This window comes from Triticum dicoccoides, chromosome 3A, assembly GCF_002162155.2.
Source record: "Triticum dicoccoides isolate Atlit2015 ecotype Zavitan chromosome 3A, WEW_v2.0, whole genome shotgun sequence".
In the NCBI taxonomy this organism is placed as follows: Eukaryota; Viridiplantae; Streptophyta; class Magnoliopsida; order Poales; family Poaceae; genus Triticum; species Triticum dicoccoides.
In genome coordinates this window covers 641565215-641585504 of record NC_041384.1, presented here as the reverse complement: position 1 = coordinate 641585504, position 20290 = coordinate 641565215, and the positions used below count along the sequence as shown (strand labels likewise).

General features: G+C 48.2%; 1 pseudogene; it reads right to left on the bottom strand.

Annotated features, from left to right (window-relative positions):
• Positions 1-3727: 3727 nt before the first annotated feature.
• Positions 3728-5836, bottom strand: LOC119272725 (annotated as a pseudogene).
• Between the last annotated feature and the right edge of the window lie 14454 nt (positions 5837-20290).

Below are 20290 nucleotides of genomic sequence, written 5' to 3'. Positions count from 1 at the left end.
CGGGCCATCTTCACGCGGAGGCGGGCTGTTTCCGGGGCTGCGGTGGTGGTGGTGTGGCCGGCGGCGCAAGAGCTCGGCGAACCCGCTGGCGCAGTGGAGCGGCGGATCCCGACGAGATAGGCAGCAGGGAGGCGATGCAGGTGTGTGCCGGAGCAAAGCTGGTGGCGGCGGCGCGTGTCCACAGCCATGGAGGCCGTGGCGCTGAGGAGGCCCAACCAGGAAGGAGATCCTGGCGGGCAGCGACCGGCCGGCCACCTCCGCGTCCGTGGACGGGCGATAGTGCTCTTCCGACAGAGTTGGCGCTGGAGTTGGTGAGATGGGGCGGCTCAGATCTGAGTCTGGCTCGATCTGGGGGAGGGGTTGGTTCCCTCGCGTGGTTGTCCCTGCAATGGGTGATGGCCGGCGCGGTGGTCTTGCCCGTGCCCGAGGTGAAGCGAGGTTGTTGCTGCTATCCTAGTCTGCGCTGGTGGTGATGTTTGTGTCGGGCTCTCTCTGCTGTGCAAAGTGTTGGTGGACCACGGCGGTGCGGCTTCTTTGGCAAGGTGTTGCGGTGGCGGCGGTGTGAGGCTTCATGGACGGTGCTGCCCCAAAGCCTTGGAGGGGTGGAAATGGGCGGTGATACGGATGAAAATCATGCCCGGTTCTTACCGGGCCGGTGGTGATGGCGCCCGCGGGTGTTATCCCCTCCTTGGAGGCGTCGCCGAGAAGTGTCGTCATCTCCCTCACTCGCTCGGTGATGGCAGGTGTCTCCGGGCGAAAGCCTACATTCGATGCAGGATCAGCACGATGGTGGCGTCATCGACGTCGTTCCTCTGTTGGGAGCATCGTGCTCGGAGATATGATTTGGAGGTCCCATGTTGCACTCCTCCGGTGTTCGCCGTTGTCCATGATTGATCTTCCGAGGGGCAATGTACGACCATTGCATGTGAATTCAAGACGATGCCTTTCTCGGGGCGGATCGAGTCCTGCCATGCTCTTGCCACCTCCTTTTAGGCATAAAAGGGGGATGGTGCGTCGACAAGGCATGCTCGGTGAAGATGCTGTTCTTCAAAGGTGGCCGATGGCGCCCGAGACGCAGCGAGGTTTTTTTTGGTTTTGGGAAAGCTCTTTTGCTTTGTAGTCGTGTTGTCATTGGTGGTTGTCTTCGGACTAGCTCTGGTGTGGAGTTCATGCTACACTCATTGTTCGCAGCGAGCAGTAGTCGTCTTGTATTGCAATTCTCTTCTTCTATAAAGCTATGGTACGCAATTTGCGTACTCTCGAAAAAAAGATGATATGCCGGCTCATGCATTTTTGAAGATTTAGTCTAACTGCAACCGAGTATTTTTCTTCTTGTTTCCTGCAGTCACCATCTAAATGAGAATTACTATTGCTGCTAGAAGGGTTAGGCGTGGCGAACCAACCTGTGGTTGGATGGTTAGAGAGACAATAGTATCTCCAGCCAATCCATGGCCACACGCACACACACAAAACCTGGGCCTCGTCCGCCATTTCACACCGGCCACGGGTGTGACCTCTGATGGTAGACACGAGGCCCTCCGAGGTGACCTCCCACGCGGCGTTTTCGGCCAATGAGGCGGCAGCCAAGAGCAGCGTGGGCGGGAGGCGGCAAGTCGACAACGGGCTGACGAGGTTGGGGACAAGGGTAGGGCGGGTGGGACATGGTCAACAACAGGTAAAGGGAGACGATGTGGTCGGGCATTTTTCCTTTGAAGTAGATAAGGGAGTGGTTGACATGTGGGTCAAGATGGGCTGGGCCGACATGGTGGACGTGCCTATGCCTATCCAGACAATCCTATTTCCCGCATATGACAGGGAATGGCGACCAAACGCTTACCCCCCGTGTGCCTTGTCCTCTGTATGGGCCGGCCCATTCCGGGTTTTTCTCACCGATTTTGGTCCCCGAACAAGTCTTTTTGGGGAATTTTTATGTTTTATGTTTTTCCTTTTCCCCTTTTGTATTTTTCATTTTTCTTCCCTGGTTATTCCTTTTTAAAAATCACTAACTAAAATCATGAAACAATTTTTGAATTCATGTACTGTTTTGAAACCGTGAAAAAATATTAAATATTGTGAATTTTTTTCGAATTTAGATTTTTTTGAAAAAAATTGTGAACACTTTTTTAAAAATCATAATTTTTTTTTGAAAGTCGTGAATATTTTTCAATGAGACAATTTTTTTAATGAAATTTATGAAGAATTTTTAAATCCGTAAACATTGTTTTGAAATTAGTGAACATTTTACAATCTCAGGATTTGTTTTTGAAATTAGTGCACATTATTTGAATTCACAAATGTTTTTTGAAAGTTGTGAACATTTTTTAACTCATTTTGTTTAAATTCGTGGACATTTTTTTAGACTCGATGTTTTTTTTGAATTTGTGAACGTTTTTTAAATCACAAACAATTTTGAAATCATGAACATTTTAGGAAGTCACGATTTTTTTGAATCTGCGAACATTTTTCAAAAAAAATTAACATTATTTGAAATTTATTAACCATTTTCAATTCTTGGACATTCTATGAATTTTATTAAAAAGAGAAGGAACAATAGGAAAAAAAGAAGGTACATGCAATGCCCGGCCCACTTAGGTGTAGCACGCTGGCGGGGGGTGCACGATTGTTTGATTTCCACCACATAGGTCGCTAAATAGGAGCTCCCGTCCAGACACACCTATATGGCCATCCATATATGAGCTAAGTTTGAGGGTGTTGGATGCTTTTTCTCTCATGTCCATGCGGTATCCGGGCTATTCACTCGAACATTTAGGGTGGCTTCAAGGCTCGACTTCACGCATGTGGCGAATCCCCGAGTCAGCGAATAGAGCGGTTGGTTTGGGTGCAAGGTGGTGCGCCTGCGTGTTGTGCGAACAGGGACGAGTCAATCAAGATTCGGTGGCAGATAGATTTTCAACATATCTATAAATTTTTAAGTGTTCATGCTATATTTATCATTTATACTTCCTTCATCCCAAAATAAATGTTGCTGATTTAGTACTCCTCGGAGGAAGTACAACTCTAGATACATTTTTTTTGAACTAACATATTGATCAGTGTTGGTTGCTGCTTTCTACTGTTTTTTATGTATAACAGTTCTAGATTTTGCCTGCAGGTGTAGCAAAGCTCTTAGAAGGAGGATGAAAGGCAAGGGTTGACGGGCAGCCTATTGCCCATTGGAGATGTCCGAAGAGCGCTGATCGGAGTGAAAGATGGGCGCAAAACGAGGGCAGGTGAAGAACAGACATGCTTTGTCCTCGACGGCCGAAGAGCATGCTCATTGATAATGGTAACGGTGATCTTGCATCGGTAAGTTAAATTTTCAGTTTTTTTGAAAGGAGGGTATTCCCCGACCTCTGCATTCTCGGTCAAAAACGATTAAAAAAGAATGGAGAGTGCAATTCCAGAGACAAAAACAATTACAAAACTCTATGAAAATCATTTTAGCTAGTCCAAAATAGGCATATCCAGCAATAGTACTTAACTGCAAAATATATATTCCCCTAAAAAGAAGTGCAACATATTAACGCCACACATTACACGAAATTATACGAGTTCAACTACAATATAACTCGACGATATAGTACTGTAAGTCTGCAATTTATGTTCTCAATAACTGGACTACCGAAATATTTCTATCCGATAAATATGAGACGTAAGTAAAAGTGCACCGAACATAAGTCTATACTGAAGGTCGAAGACTGAGTGGCGAAACTTGGATCCACTGATTTTAGTATGCACCGCCATTGCTTCCGCTCTTCCTCTTGGACGTCGCCGGCTGCTGCTGCTGCTGCTCACGTATTTGCCTCGACGCGCCAACCATCCTCTGCATCGCCGGCGTCGCATACGCCCCGGCCGCGCCAAAACCTAGAATCGACGGCGCCGCGCCCGGAGCCGCCCCGCCCGGCTGGCGACAGCCGTACCCCTCGGCACCGGCCACGAAGGCCGACGCGGCGCGCTGCTGCGCGTGGGAGCTGTAGCCGGTCAGGATGCACGCGCACCCCGACTGCTCGTACTCCCGCCGGCTCGCCACGCGGGTGCTCAGCTCCCGCAGCTCCTCCACCAGCGCCTTGCACCTTGCGTCGTCCGCCAGCGCCGGCACCAGCGCCTCCCGCCTGCGCTCCAGTATCCTCGCGGCCTCCGCGTACTCGCCGCGCTCCGCGGCCGCGCGCGCCGCCGCGATGTCCTCCGTCGCCTCCACGCGGAATTTCTCCCGCGCCACGTCCATGGACGGCTGCTGGTCCTTGGCCAGCTCCACCGGCCTCTGCACCGCTATGTCCTCGCCGGCCACGTCCAGCACCTGCCCGGTCGCCGTGTCGCGGTAGGTGCATGTCACCTTCACGAGCCGCGTCACGTCGTCCGCGTCGCCGGCCCTCGGCACGTCCACCAGGAGCAGAAAGCGCCTTTCCTCATCCGCGTAGAGCTCGCCGACGTCCACCGAGGCGGAGCGCCCGTACGCGTCGATGCTGGCGTCGTAGCGGCCGGACTTGACTGCACGGACGCGCACCGGGTGCACGCACTTGACGCTGATCAGCGCCTCCTGCACGACCACGGAGAGGAGCCCGCCGATGCACTGCGCGAACGAGTCTTGCACCACCTTCTCGTCCTCGATGAAGGAGAACGTGCCGCCGGTCTCCTCGGCGATCGTGTGCATGGCTGACGAGTCGTGGTCGACGCCGAAGCCGAAGGTGTGTATCGGCGTCGATCGGTGGCCGGCACCGCTTAGCAAGGAGCTTGGCACGAGACTACGGTAGTTATTTGTCTGGTATGAGCCGTAACCGTAACCTCCAAGATCGAGATTGTACGTGTCCTGGCCGTCCGAGAGAAGGATGACGCTGACTACGGCGTTCTTGTGCCGGCGGCCGTCGAGCACTTTGGCAGCCTCGGTGAGGCCCTTGAGGATGTTCGTTCCACCTTCAGCCTCGAGTAACTGCACAGCGTCCTTGGCCTTGACCTTCCCGGCGTCCGACATGCGCGTCAGCGGGATGACCCGATGCGCGGCCGTCGAGAATGCCACGACGCTGAGGCGGTCAGCAGGGCCGAGCTGGTCGACGATGAACTCCATAGCCTTCTTCAGCAGCGCGATCTTGTGTCCCGCCATGCTGCCGCTGACGTCGAGCACGGTGACGAGGTCGAGCGGCGCGCGTGTCTGCGCCGCCGCTGCGGTGACGGCACAGGGGCCTTGGCATGGACCAGCACCACGAAGTTTTCGTGCGGCTTGCCTCTGGCGACGGCCGGGTGCTCGCAGTGGGCATCGAGGACGAGCTTGCCTCCGCCGTTGGCCGCGTCGTGGACGAGATCCCAGTCGTCCAGCGGCGCCCCCTGCGCCGGAGGCTCCACCGGCTCGTCGTCGTCGTACACGGCGCGGTCAGGGAGATACATGGGCGATGGCTGGTGCATGAAGGGAGGGAACAGCGCCGGCCCCGGCGGCGGAGCCGTAGTGGTGGAAGGTGGGGTACGAAGAAACCTGGTAAGGCCAGCGCGTGTTGCAGACCGGGCACACGCTCCCCATGACGCACGAGAGGTGGAACGTGTGCTCGCACTCAGAGGTGAAGGTGGCGCCGGCGACGGCGCCCTTGCAGATGGCGCACGTGGACCGCGACCGGGTGCCGTGGAAGGGCAGCGGCATCCGGCCGGGCTGCGGCTGCAGGGGGGAGTAGGAGAGCGGGAGCGGCGTGAAGGTGGGCGTCGCGCGCCACGTCGCGTAGCAGGAGGGGCACGCGGGGGCGCCGGAGGCGCAGCGAGGGTGGAAGACATGGGCGCACTCCGCCGTGAAGGCGCCATCCTGACACGTCATGGTGTTGTAGCAGGCGGCGCACCGCTGGCCTGGGGTCGCCATGAGATCAGATCGTCGGTTTTGTTACGACGCACTAGATGGTGGAAGTCGATCGTGGTGTAGCCCTATAGATTGGGCATTTATATATAGGGAGCGGAATAGGAGGAGGAGATCGTCACACAAGGAAATCGCCACCGACTCCATGGATGTTTCCCTTTTGTTACTTTATATACATACATGTCGGTCGGTGTTCGTTTTGGTATAATATCTTTCTACTTTTAGAAATTTCTAGGACCTGATAAATGTTACACGTGTCGCACAAGCATATGACAATTTTAAATGTTTTCTATGGTAAGTTCAGTGACACGAGGATGATAATTTTAGTTGTAAATAGAACAACTTCTTTTCGGATGGCAAGTCTCAGGTTTTTTTGTTTGTTTTTTCTTTTTGGATGATAACTTTAATTGTAAAAAACGTCAGGACCAAAAGCAGCTTCGTGCTACATATGTGACACTTATCAGTTGGAAAAATTCTATACTTATGCACAAACTAGCAAAAATTGGCCATACGTTGCAACAGGAAAATGTGAGTCGCCTTAAATCATGGATGGCCGGGGAGAGGAACTATATCTCGAGATAAGGGCTCATGAGAAAACCGGTGAACCGTTTGAGCTACAACTCTTTGGGACATGGGATATTATCCCGAGTTAATTCATCTAGATGAACACAATGACTTTGGATTATTAATTCATTTAGAAATTTAAAAGTAAAACAAAAAAATAACATTAGAGCATCTCCAATAGATGCCCTATTTCAAGGCACAGAAAGAGGGTGTTTAAAAAAAGAATGGGGCATTAATTATTTTTTGGGGCATGACAAAGTGCCGTCTCCAACAGTTGTCCTAAAATAGGGCACCCAAATCAGCAAAATAAATTTTCTTTTTAAGCGAGCATTTGAACACCTCGACCATATTTAATACTTCATAACTACTTGGACCACATTCAAAGTTCATACATGTGACATAGTTCAACTACAAACTTAAAGTAGTATATGCAGAGAGTAGCGTTTTGGCACACGGGAGCACGCACTTCAGGTTTTTAAAATGTGTTTTAAACGTATTTTGAAATGTCAAAAAATTCCAAACAAAAATTTGGCGTGTGCATCTCGATATTGTACGTGCTCACAAAGTTGTTTCGCGAAAAATTAACAAGTTATGTGTTGCGAATGAAAAAGACAAAATCCAGTGTTAAAAAGTGCTTTTCACAAGACATCTTTTTGTCTTTTTACACAAGCCACAAAAAATGTCGGTTTTCTCCGAAACTTGACGTGCACACATATAATGTCGAGATGTATGCACTAAATTTTTGTTTGAAAACTTTTCACACTTCGAATTTTCTTTTTTCGGTGGCAGGAGCGCGCGCTCCCATGTGCCAAAGCGAATTTCTGATGCAAACTTAAACTATGACATGCCAACTTAACTACTAGGACATGCAAATTACAAACAAACACATATTATCCCAGTCAATGCTTGTATGATCGGAGTATATCGACCACAGAGGAGGTGAATGGGAGATTTGAAATTTATTTCGAAACATATCTCTCAGTACAACACAATGGAAATAAATCTCAACATATGCGGGGCTACAAAAGAAAACTACAATCAAAATGAAACTAAGTTAATGCTAGACCATGATAGACAAATACAGGTAAAAGAAAACATGTCAAGATAGGTAGAATATGACCCTAAGAAAGATAATTGCCGAAACTCAGATAAAAAACACGCACACTATCGAGAGATGTTCATGAGAGCAAGACTTAGCTGCATAATTAAGTAGCACCAGATGTAAATCAGACGAACATACAAACATACAATCTTAAGTACAAAAAATGCAAATATATAACACATCTTCACATACAGATTTGCATGAAAAGTAAGCAGCCAACCATCTCGGTTGGTGCGGGTGGCTATTTATAGCCAGAGTAATCCCAAGGGTAAATGACCAATAAGGGTCTACGGTCCAGCCAATGGCGAACCGACATGTTTCCAATGGTCGGATTTCAAACTCACTCGCTTGAGGACACAAGTATATCTGATTGTGCTTTATGGTAACCAAGCCCAGTCCTAAAAGACTCAAACTTCTTATACAACTGCCGAGGAGTTTGTTTCAGGCCATACGAGTTCTTCTTGCAAACTAAGTGCTCCTTGTCTGCAACCATGAACCCCTCTGGCTGCTCCATGTATATCTCATCCTCTAGTTCATCATGCAAGAATGTAGTCTTCTCATCAAGTTGTTCATTTTTCAAGTCCATGGTGACAACCATGCCAAGCACAACTCGGATCGAAGACATCTTGACCACCGGAGAGAATATCTCATCATAATAGATAACCTTTTTCTGACTGAAACCTTTCACAATCAATCTGGCCCTGTACCTTGGATGTGAGGTATTTTCTTCGGTCTTCACTCTGTACACCCACTTGTTCTTGAGTGCTTTCTTGCCCTTTGGCAGATTCACCAACTCAAAAGTATCATTCTCATACAGGGAATTCATCTCATCCTGCATGGCTTTTGACCATTCATTCTTGTTCTCACCAGACATTACCTCCTCATAGCATGAGGGCTCACCTACATCAGTCATCAACACATATTGATGTGCCGGATACTTAGAAGGAATGTGATCTCTTTCACTTCTCCTTTTTAATTGCATTGGTGGTGAATCATGTGGATTTTCATTGGCATCATCATTACCAACTTCATCATTATCATCACTTCATGGCTGCTCATCACTTTGACTTGTACTTCCTTGATCAGTTGCACCTTCACTGTCCCAGTGTCATCATCTCCTCCATGATTGTCAAGCACGAGAGAAGGACGGATCAGGTCCATGTCAATCTGAGGTGTGTAGGTCATTGGTTTCTCTGGTTTCCCAATATCTTTTATTGTTTCATCTTCAATGAACACCACATCTCAGCTCCGCACAATCTTCCTATTGGCTGGATCCCACAACCTGTAGCCAAACTCTTCACTTTGGTTGGTTGAGGTAGATGCGCTACTTTGTCTTGCTATCAAGCTTGGATCTCTCGTCCATTGGAACATGTACAAATGCCCTACAACCAAAGACTTTCAAATGCTTGTATGATACCTCCTTCCCCGACCAAACTCCTTGAGAAATATCACCCGCAAGAGGAACTGAGGGAGATAGGTTAACCACATACATAGCACTCATCAATGCTTCAGCCCAAAAAGAATTAGGTAAATGAGCATGAGAAAGCATAACTATGACCCTCTCTGTGAGTGTCCTTTCATTCTCTCTGCAAGAACATTGAGCCGAGGTGTCTTTCTTGGACACTTCTCAAGCTCGATGCCAAACTTCCTACAATACCTTTCAAAAGGACCTCGATATTCACCATCATTTTCTTATCTCACACACTTCAATTTCCTGCCAGTTTCTCTCTCAACTTGGGCATGGAACTTTTTGAAGGCTTCAAGCATCTGGTCTTTGTGTTTTAGCACATACACAAAAACCTTTCTGAAATGGTCATCAATAAAACTCACAAAGCATAATGCTCCACCATGGGATTTTTCAGTGATGGAGCAAACATCAGTGTGCAAAATATCAAGAACACTTTATGCACGATGTGGAGGGAGTGTACAAAATGCAACCCTACGTTGTTTGCCAGCAAAACAATGTGCATAGGGTTTCAAGGATATCCCTTTCAACTCAGGGAGGTAATCCATGCGAGCAAGAGCATGCACACCCTTCTCACTCATATCCCAAGCTTCTTGTGCCACAATTCAATCGAAGTCTCTTTTTCAGCAATGTTCAACACCTCATTGCACAGCTTGGTTTTAGTCACATAGAGATTACCTTTCCTACTTCCTTGAGCCACAATCAGGGAGCCTTTGGTGAGCTTCCATTTTCCTTCACCAAAATAATTAGGATGTTTAATATCATCAAGTTGTAGGAGATATGCCCTAGAGGCAATAATAAATGATATTATTTATCTCCGAGTTCATAATTATGTTTATGTTCTATGCTATAACTGCTATGGTTCTCGAGTCTGCAATAACCACGAGGCTCAGAGGAAGACTCATATGCACGTGTGGAATAATAAACGGTAAAATGTATTCCTAGTCTGGCCTCTAAGACTAGCTCAAGTGTTGCATGATGGTTCTGTTTTCCTGATCATGGGCATGTCTATGCCAGCAACCTTGAGGGCACAATGTTAAGAGAACATTTGTGTTGAATCGACCCGGATTGATGTTATGCTAAGAGATTCATTCGTCACAAGTTAATGGTACATAACACAGAGATGGTTAACGTTTGCATGATTCCTTAGACCATGAGAGTATCGAGTTTCTTCATGCTTGCTTCATGAACTTTGGGGTTTGTTAAACGTCATTCGTAAATGGGTGGCTATTACGGCGGCTTACGGGTTCATGGAAAAGTGTGTCAAGTAACTTGATAGCTCAAGATTGGGATTTGCTCCTCCGACGATGGAGATATATTCTCGGGCCCTCTCAGTATTACGGTATCCATCATCGTCAGGCCAGACACATTGTGATTTGATCACTGGGATGCCGGAACACGGAAACGAGAAAAGAGAACAAAACCGGTAACGAGGTAACTTGCATGGTGGACAAATTGTTTGTCCATGGGGATGCAATAAATCTCACCTCGGGTGTTTGTGACATATCGCGAAGCAACAGGAATAGCTCACTGCAACTGGAGGTTCACTCGAATATTTATTCGTGTGGGTATAGGGGTCAATATGGGTGTCCACGGCTCCGATGTTGATCATTGATCGAAAGGGGTTCCGGGTCATGTCTATACTTCACCGAACCAATAGGGTAACACGCTTAAGGGTCATCTATTTGCTGAATACTAGACAAGGAGTCTGAGAGAAAATCACCGAAAAAGTTTCGGACACCGAAAAAGTTTCGGACAGCGGAAAAGGTTCCGCAGAGAGAGGTCATCGGATGAGTTTCGATGAAACTGAAAAGTTGTTTCAGGGGATACCATTAAGTCAAATTGGTTTCGGCACATGCCTGATAATTGTTGGAGGGTGCCAGAATCATTCCGGAAGCTTTCTAGAATTTTTCAGGATAATAACCGGATATGCTCCGGAGCTGCCGGAACCACTTCAGATGCTTTTCGCAGATGAAAATCACTAAACCGGAATTGTTTCGGAACGCGTTGAAAATCATTTTGGCGGGTACTGGAAATGTTCTAAGCCCACATAAATATTTTTAGTTCGAACGGACACTGAAAAATGTCATCGTGAATAGTGAAAGTACTTTTTGGGATATTTATGGAAAGCCACCTTTTGGGGCTTTTCCCAAAAGGCTTCTAGAAGGACTTGGGGATCAAGGAACCCCCTTTGGGGGCCCCCCATGAAGGTGGGACGTTGGAGGGTGCAGCTCCTCCATGGGGCTCCACTTGTCATCCCTTTATGCCTTTTATACCCTTTGTGTGTGACATAAAGTGGGGGCGCTTTTGGTATTTCAGAATACCCATCCTACCCCTTGGTTTCCCTATAAATAGGAGGTGAGGGGGCTGCCCAAAACTCATCCCTTATCACATACAAGTGCCATGCAATGATCTGGCTTCTTCTCTCCCTCCCACGAAAAGAGTTTCGTAGAGCCGTAAGGCTGTCTGGGTTCCGGCAGGAACTAGTTCTGGACGGCGAAGCCCTGCCGGATAGATGACACCGTATGTGTGCAACTCTGTAGAGAGATACTAGTTTCGGTCTTAGTTCGTGAGTGCCTCCTGAAGGGCTGTCCGTGTGACCGTCCGAGTTTTGAAGGTCCTTTCGAAGGCTGTCCGAGTGACCGTTCGAGTTTCGAAGGTCCTCCCGAAGGGCTGTCCGCGACACCGTCTGGGGGGCTGTTCGACTGCCTCCCGGAGGGCTGTCTGAGGAGCAGATGAGGGTATACATCCTCGCGGTTGGGAGGTTGTAAATCCTAGCTGCGGGGATCTGCACCGCCGATCGTCATCGACTCTACTTCCCGCTGCGCTACGAGTCGGTAACGAAAAAGATCAAACCATGTATGCAGTCTCCATAGTAGTCCTGGGCTGGTGCGTAGGTCGGAAATTTTTGTTTTCTGCCGCGTTCCCCTACACAAGCTTGCCCACTGACAATAAATTAAGCCTTATGTCGGGAACATGCCTCACATCGTTGAGCACCAATCTGTAACCTGTGTGTTGCAATGCATATAAAGCCCTTGCCAACAATTGTTGATGAACCACTATTTCCCATCCTCACTTGGCCAGTAACACCATTAGTGTAAGATATGAAATACTCTTGTCTGATGTAATGTGGAAGGACGCACCTGAATCCACAACCGAACTCATGGCATCATCATGAACAACACTATACTATGCTTCATCTTCAATGACTAGACATTCCTCATCTGTTGCGGTCATGGTTGAGCCGCTCTCAGCCTTTTGCTTAGTTTTCTTTGCAAGTTTCCCCTCTGCAAGCTATCTTTTGTAATTCTACACTCGCTCTTTATGTGTCCTGAACTGCCACAATGAAAGCAAGTAATATATTTTCTCTGTTTTGACTTTGATCTCCCCATGGACTTACTTATGCCTTGCTGAAATCTTGTATTGCTGCATCCACGGTTCTCATTCTTCCCATGGGTTTCAGCCACATATGCATCTGAAGAAGGGGCATCATCTTTTTCCTTCTTTCTGGCTTCTTCGTTCAGCACAACACTACTAGGAAAAGGCATGGTAGTGGCGCACCGAATTTGCCTTCTAATGGCGCACTACCGGTGCGCCACTGGCATCACGCCATTAGAATTAAATTCTAATGGCACACCACCAGTGCGCCATTAGTATCTGGTGTTCTAATGGCGCACCACGTAGTGCGCCATTAGTATAGCCTGCAGTGCGCCATTAGAATGCCTCCCAGGGGGGCATATGTACCCATGTGCTTTGGCATTCTAATGGCGCACCAGCAGTTAATGCGCCATTAATGTGATGATCACAGTGCGCCATTAGTGTCTTGTGTGGTGCGCCATTAGTATGAATATTAGGTCTTTTTTGCTTTTCTGATTTTTGCACAGGTTACAAAATATATTATTGGACAGAATATAGACAGCAGCACACAGCAACATCAGATTCATCGAATACAATAGAAGATTAGTCTCCGAATACAATTCATCATATTAGTCTCCGAATTCAAAAGACCGAACAAAGATAAAACATTACAAGTCTCAAGACCGCGAGTATCGAGTTTGCCTTCACATTACAAGTCGATATCTATCATCTAAACTACCATCACATAGAAGAGAGCTGTGGTCATCACGATGAGCATCATCGCGATCAAATTGGTCTTCATCCGGTTCCTCCAACGCTCCCTCCTCTCTCCCGCTAGATAGCTGGCGTATCTACATTCGGCCTCCGCCCTAGTGGTGTACCCTTTGTAACTATTACCGCTGAAACGGTGAACCTGTCTCCGACACTCCTCCCAGTCGTCGTAGACTCCGGGAACCTTACCCTTGTACACGACATACGATGGCATCTCTATGCACAAGCCAAACAATAGACAATACATAAGCAATATGTAAGTATGCAACAAAAGGATCGGAAGAGAAAAGCAAGACATTAATAGCATGATTCATGGTCCTACTAATAAATAGCATCGATTACATCTAAGTTGAACGACTGTCCAAACCAAAGAGACGTACAAATTCATTAAAGTATAATTACAACATGAGCCAATCAATGTTTCAGAACTACACATCACTACTTTCAACTCGACTCATCGGACAGGAGCATGGATGAAGCCGCCGTCTGTCGTGATGGTCATGAAATTGCGGTCGTTGTCACCCTGCATTTGTAGCGTTTCATCTATCTCACTGTTGGACGGTTGATATCTGAGGAAGAACTGCCCCGAGGTATGAAGGACATCTTGATGGATGATGTCCGCAAACTCCGACTGGATGCGAAAGAATTCTTGTCTGAGGTCCGCGTCCTGGACTGCCGACAAGCTCGCGGCCCAATCTTTGAGATTATCTGGTAGCAGAAGTTGATGATGGTCCCTTACGATCGTCCGCATGTGATGGAGGGCGTAGTAGGCATCCTTCTGACCGCCAGGCGGCTGCTTGACGCAGTAGAACTTCGTATTGTGTGAGAACATGTGCTTGCCGTACTTACGAACTGCCCTGGTGAAGGTGCCTCCAGATTTGGTGTAGCCGGGGAGAACATCATCAAGAACTTTCTTGACATTTGTCTAGTCTATGTTGGAGTTACGATTCGGGTTGAAATACGTGGCCATGGAATATTTTGGGCTTAATAGGATGAGTGTGCAATGTGTGTCACTGCACAGAACACGGAATGTTAGAAAAAAAAGAACGATCGAAATCTAAGAAATCATATGTTACGGGGCGGTTAAGGGATGACTTACCCGGGAAAGTAAGCCACAAGGAAGTTATCCTTATCTGGGTTTGCCAGAATGACGCTTTCGAGGTGTGAACTCGCAACTTGGCGGTCCCCAGTGCTGCTCAAGTGCTTGGCATGCATGTAGAAGGGGTCGACTATCACGATGTCCGGGGTCTTGTCTCTAATGATCCGCATCTCCATACTCAGCGAAAACAACCGAACGAAGGTGTAGTGCAGCGGATGAAGGTTAAACATAGCAAAGATGTCATCAAACCGGAGGACGATCGTACCCCCGATGTCGCCATCCACAAAGCCCTTGCCCTCTGGCACCTTGGCCACGAAAACCGGGTATGCCACATCCTTCTCTCTGAGACGCCGCTTCTCCAAAGAAAGAACACTATCGTGCAGACTCCGCATAGCACCGGTTGCAGCATTCAGCATATTTGGCGGTAGCGTCGCCCTACCTGCCACATGCACCCTCCTCGAGATATCCTTAGGTGAAGGTGGCCCGTCCCGAGCACGGATTGAACTCGGTGCCGGCTGGCTCGCACCGGCGCCCTTGTTAGTCTTTCGTTTCCGTACCTTCTTCTTGATCTCCTGTAATGGGACCGAGTTCTGCTCACAGACCGCCTTCTTGAGCGTGTTGGGGCTGATAATATTTCGCACCTCAGCTATCTGAGGCTCGGTGAAGGCGGGAGCTGGAGGCATGTCCTGAGAACTGAATGCTAGACGACGCCTGTTGCAATTGGATTTCTCCGCTGTACCAGCTAGATCGCGGTGGTCTTGGTTGGGTTCTTGAGAAAGAGGCCCGCAGAACTCGTCAGTGTACCCATGTTCGGCAAAGTACTTATCAACGTTGGTAAATGTACCGTCGTCGTTGTCGCCGCCGTCCGGATCCTGTGCCATAGGGCTGTCCGGATCCTGTGCCATAGGGATGTCCGACAGGTCCGGTAGCGTTGCGGCGTTCTTGCCATGGCTTGGCGCCGGCACGACTGGCGGTCTTGTCTGTGGGGTGGTGTACCCCGCCCCCAAACGAATCTGGCTCTTCGGCCAAAGCAGGGGCCAGTTTACGTAGGCGCTGAGGGTCATCTCATCTTCTTCGTCGGCCCCAGCGGGTCGAATCGGAGGTAACAGCTCGTCGCAGCCTGGCAGCACCCGAACCACTTCAAACCCTATACATTGTGGGTGGCATCGGATTACCATGGAACATGGGGTTGCCCGGTTGAACGATTCTGCCCTTGGCGACATCGACCAACTCGGCGCCCACGAAGTGCAGAAGAGTGCAAGGAACATCGGCGGTGCCCTGCAAAAACATGTACAGGGCGTCAGGGATGCCCAGTTAAAGGCAAGGAGATGAAGTCATCGGCCGAGAGGTTTAGTTACCGTGATGCCGTCGAGCTCAGCTAATGTCGAGGCACCGCCAACGGCGGGCGTGCAACTGATGGAGGGGGGCGCTTGTTGGCGAGGTGCCGGCCGGCGTACACCCGGGTGCATTAAGCTCCAATGCCCATGCCAGCGCCGGAGACACGAATACCGCCTCCGCCGGAGACACCAATGGCGCCGCCGCCGGAGACACCAATGGCACCGCCGGAGACACCAATGGCGCCGCCTGCGCGCTGTGTGAGTTGCTGGCCGTGAAGCTGGGAACCGGGGGAGGCCCCTGTTGGCCGCCCGCAATCCACGTCGTCAGCCCATGAATCAACGTAGGCACCATGGTGTTGAGCGTCGTTCCAAGTTGTTGTTGCACTTGCTCTTGGACAAGCACCGAAATCCGCGCCACTTGTGCCTTGAGTTCTTCAACCTCGCGCGTCTGGCTTTCCGAGCTGGTCTTTTTCTCCTTCCGCACACCAGCGGTATAGTATGACCCCCATTTTGTGGACAAGCCTTTGACGGCCACACGACCAGCTGACGTCGGCTTAGTGAGCTTATCCTTGTTTTTCATTACGTTCAACGCCCTATTTAAAGGGGTGTCGAAAGGGGAGCTCTTAGACGACCCCGCGCTACTGCTTTCAGTGTCCTGCGAAAGGAACGTGAACCATTTAGAAATATTGGGGATTAATTAGAGTGCAACCATATGGAGCTAATTACGCGGGGGTGTATTCCTTACCAGAAGAAGCTCAAGCGCCCTGGTCTTCGGATCCGTGGTAAGCTCCTTTGTTATCGGGTCCTTCTTGTACCGGGCCCTGACATAGTTCCTGGTCTGCTTGTCACCGCTGTATTTCTCGAAGCGGGGCGGTAGGCCTTGCTCGGCACGCTCCGCGTCCTCCTTGTCCCATATAGGCTCCACCACTCTATAACCGCCAGGACCGAGTTTGTGTTCCCCTAAGTTCAACTCCCACATTTCTTTCCCCCACTGACTTGATTCGGAGGTTGCACTGCTCTCGCACTTGATCTTGAACTCCTTGTACTCATCTTCGCTCATCAAAGGATATTTCGCCTTGATCTTCTCATAACTATCACCTTTATCAATCATTCTCTTCACCGCACTTCTCTAAGTAGACAGGGCCATGCTCATCTTTGTGAGGGCGGCACTGTTCACTTTATTCCCTAAGAGGCATGTGTTTTCAAATTCGGCGAGGAACTTGTATCGTTCGTGCAGCTTCGTGAAGAGGAGGTTGCGCAAATTCCCTCGGTCCTTATGCCTAAGGTTCTCGGTGTTGATCGAGACGGTGCTCCGGAGAATGCACCCGAGCTGAACCGAGTACCCCTTGACTATATGTTTGGGCTCCGTTGGATTCCCGGCAGAGTCCACTTGAGTGAATTCCTCCTTGAGGGTGCGGAGCGCATTCGAGCGTCGGTCCTTCCTTTGCTTCTTCGGTTGGCTGCCATCTGTGTGTGCGCCGCCATCATCAGTGGTGGCATCCTCGGCGGCACCATCAGTGGTGTCATCCCCGACGCCACTAGGGGTTGTGTAATCAGGATCGGTGTCTTCCGCGGCGTCCTCATAGCGGTGAGGTTGTTCCTCCATCTCCTGGGACAGCTCCCAGAATTGCTTGCTGCCCGAACCACCGGCCTGATTGTTGTGGGCCATGTTTCGCTCTAAATAGGAAAAAAGTTTGGTCAAAAAGTTGGTTATTGTCAAGGAACAAGATCATGGTCTCATCATTTAGGGTTTGTCGACACCGAGGCACCCTAAAAGCCTAAGCTTTCATCATTTAGGGTTTGTCGACGCCGAGGCACCCTAAAAGCCTAAGCGTACATCATTTAGGTTCTCATCGACACCGAGGCATCCGGGGCAGCCAAGTTAAGTTTTCATCATTTAGGGTTTATCGATGCCGAGGCACCCTAGGTTGGGCCTAATCACTTGGCACTAATCACTTGGCTCTATTGCCACCTATGTTGGGTTTATCATCTAGGGTTTATCAATGCTAAGGAGAATTCTAAGTTGGGCCTAATAACTTGGCTCTATTGCCACCTATGGTTTAATGCAGCAAGAATGGCAGGGCAGTTGATCCTACTTAACTAAGTACTAAGATACCCCGGCCCATGCATTAGTCGCAAGTACCCCATATGTCCTATTTTTAGCAAAGTCATGCTAAAATTCACGGAAAATTTTAGCATGACCTTTGCTGAAAATAGGACCTATGGAGTACCCGAATTTGCCGGAACGGAAGTTAATCGACATTTCGGCAAACTCAAGGGCAACTCGGGGTACCTGCAAATTCATCACGACACAATGGCCGGAGACAAAACCCAGCAAACTAGCAAGATGATCATCATCTTTGCAAGACAGTAGCTCAAGTTTTTGACAGTAGCCTCTGAAGAAAACAGCATTGCAACATTCAAGTTCACAGGATAAAAAAATCATCGACATTCACCAACCCACATGATGTTAAAACCCACATGAGCTGTAAACAGACTTAAAAAACCCACATGATGTTATAACTGTATACACTGAACATGATGATACCAAATGGGAAGGAAAATTGTATCACTCTAGATTAGTGTAGCCACTATCTAACAAAACCAGAATGTTAACAAAATTACACCATGATGATACCAAATTCTTGTAGCAGTACAATGAGTTCACAGGATAAAAAAATCATCCACATTCACCAACCCAAACTGGTGGAGATACAGCAAACCAGAACCTCCCAGGTTTCTGCCATTTTATTTTTCCCATCGTATATGTTTTTTGATTCATGTCATGGTACTTGCTGTCAAACCAAGTATTTTCTTTCTACATAATCTGGGAAGTTTCCTTCTTACTGTCTCACTATCTTACTGTCTGACTACAAAAAACTAGTATGCTTAGTTGAGACTAGTATGCTTAGTTGCATTATGACAGGCAAAAACTACAAATATTTGTGTTTTTAGTTGAGCAATGCAGCGACAGTGTGATAGGCAAGTTTCAGCTGGCAAAGTGTCACGATTCAGACAACAGAGCAGCTAAGCATAGCAAGTGGATAGTTTAGTCAGTATACTAGTACTCTGTAGAAAGCATGAGACATATATTACCTGGAGGAGACTTCGTCGGAGAGTTGCCTGTGAATTGAAAATACAACGAGATCAGCAAAGGACAGTAAGATATATACTGAAATTATCATAACAAAATGCCAGCTACTGCCATGGTCAAAGAATAGATTATGATAGCTGGACAAGTACATGTCAAACTAGATAATTTTCAGAACCGGTTTAACCACCGCAGGATAAAACAATGCATCCAAGACTGGGCTTAGACTAATATCCTCATAGCATAATCTGACATCAAGCAAATAATATAAGAACAGTGAAAATGTATGTTCACTGCAAATGAATATGGACCAAGTGTTCACATTCTTGGAGTAACAAATATTCATCTACTCATTTGTAGATACCTAGGAGTAACAAGACTGCACTTGCCAATAATGTTTTATTTATGCTTCCCAAGGACCAACTCCTAAACTGAACACAAAAAACTGTGTGCACATCTGCAAGTTGTAGAAGGAAAAGGTGCAACACTAAAAAAACTATCAAACTAACAGATCCATTAATCAATTAAGGACTTCTTACATGTTACATCTATCATTATGGACTTCTTACATGTTTCATATTGTTGCATGAATCCAAATTCACTGGAATATTGTTGCATGAAGCAAAAGAGGCCCTGGGCATCCATCCAACACAGCTAAACAAAGAAAATGCAGTTCCATGCTTTCACAATACAATTCTCTTCAGATTTCTTATTAAGAGACAACAAGATACTTGTCACTGAAATTTTCTTCAGATTTCACAGTACTGAATTTCAATGGGAAAAATTCTTAGTACAGTTCAATCTCAGGGAATCAAATATGAGAATCAAATATGGGTCGTGCAGTTCCACTATCTGTATAAAGAACCATCGGTGGCGCTCCACTAAGAACCATGCCGCTAGCTGGTGCCGAGGATATGGGGATTGCCGGTGGGAGGAGATGGGATTGGGGTAGGGTGGCCTCACTCACCTGCTGGCTAGCGCGCCGGCGTCGGGGAGAGGCGGGCGGGTTCGGGTGGCGTGAGCAAGGAGGTTGGTCGGTGCGGCGGTCCTCGATCTACGGTGGCGGTCCTCCTCGATCTGCGGTGGCGGTCCTCCTGGCCCGAGAGTCACTTGGCAGCAGCAGCTTCCCAGCCCATCGGGGCACTCCTCCCTGGTCCGGACTGGCCACGCTGCTCGGGGACGGCGAAGGAGACGAGGGGCCGGTGAGGGGGACGGCGAACACGGGGGGCAGCGGGTGAGATCGATGAGGCAGGGGAGAGATTAGAGAGATTGGGGATTTAGTGTGGGGGGAAGCTTTCTAATGGCGCACCACCCCCTCGTGCACCATAAGTACGACTATTCTAATGGCGCACCACCCCTCGGTGCGCCATTAGAATTTTGTTTTAATCTAGCCCACTAGCCATATCTACAACCTAACCCTATCTACAACAGAACCCACCCATTAGCCCGACTGGTCAGCACGCAGCACACACACCAGGAGGTCCTGGGTTCAATTCCCAGGCTCCCTAATATTTTTTATGCATTTTAAATGCTGTTTTTATATTTATTTGTGTTCAAATATGTTCAAACTTGTTTAAATCATAACAGTAATATTTTTTTATAAAAACAGTAATAATTTTTTTTAAATATGTTCAAATTTGTTACTTGAAAATATCATCGGAGGCGGCGGTGGAG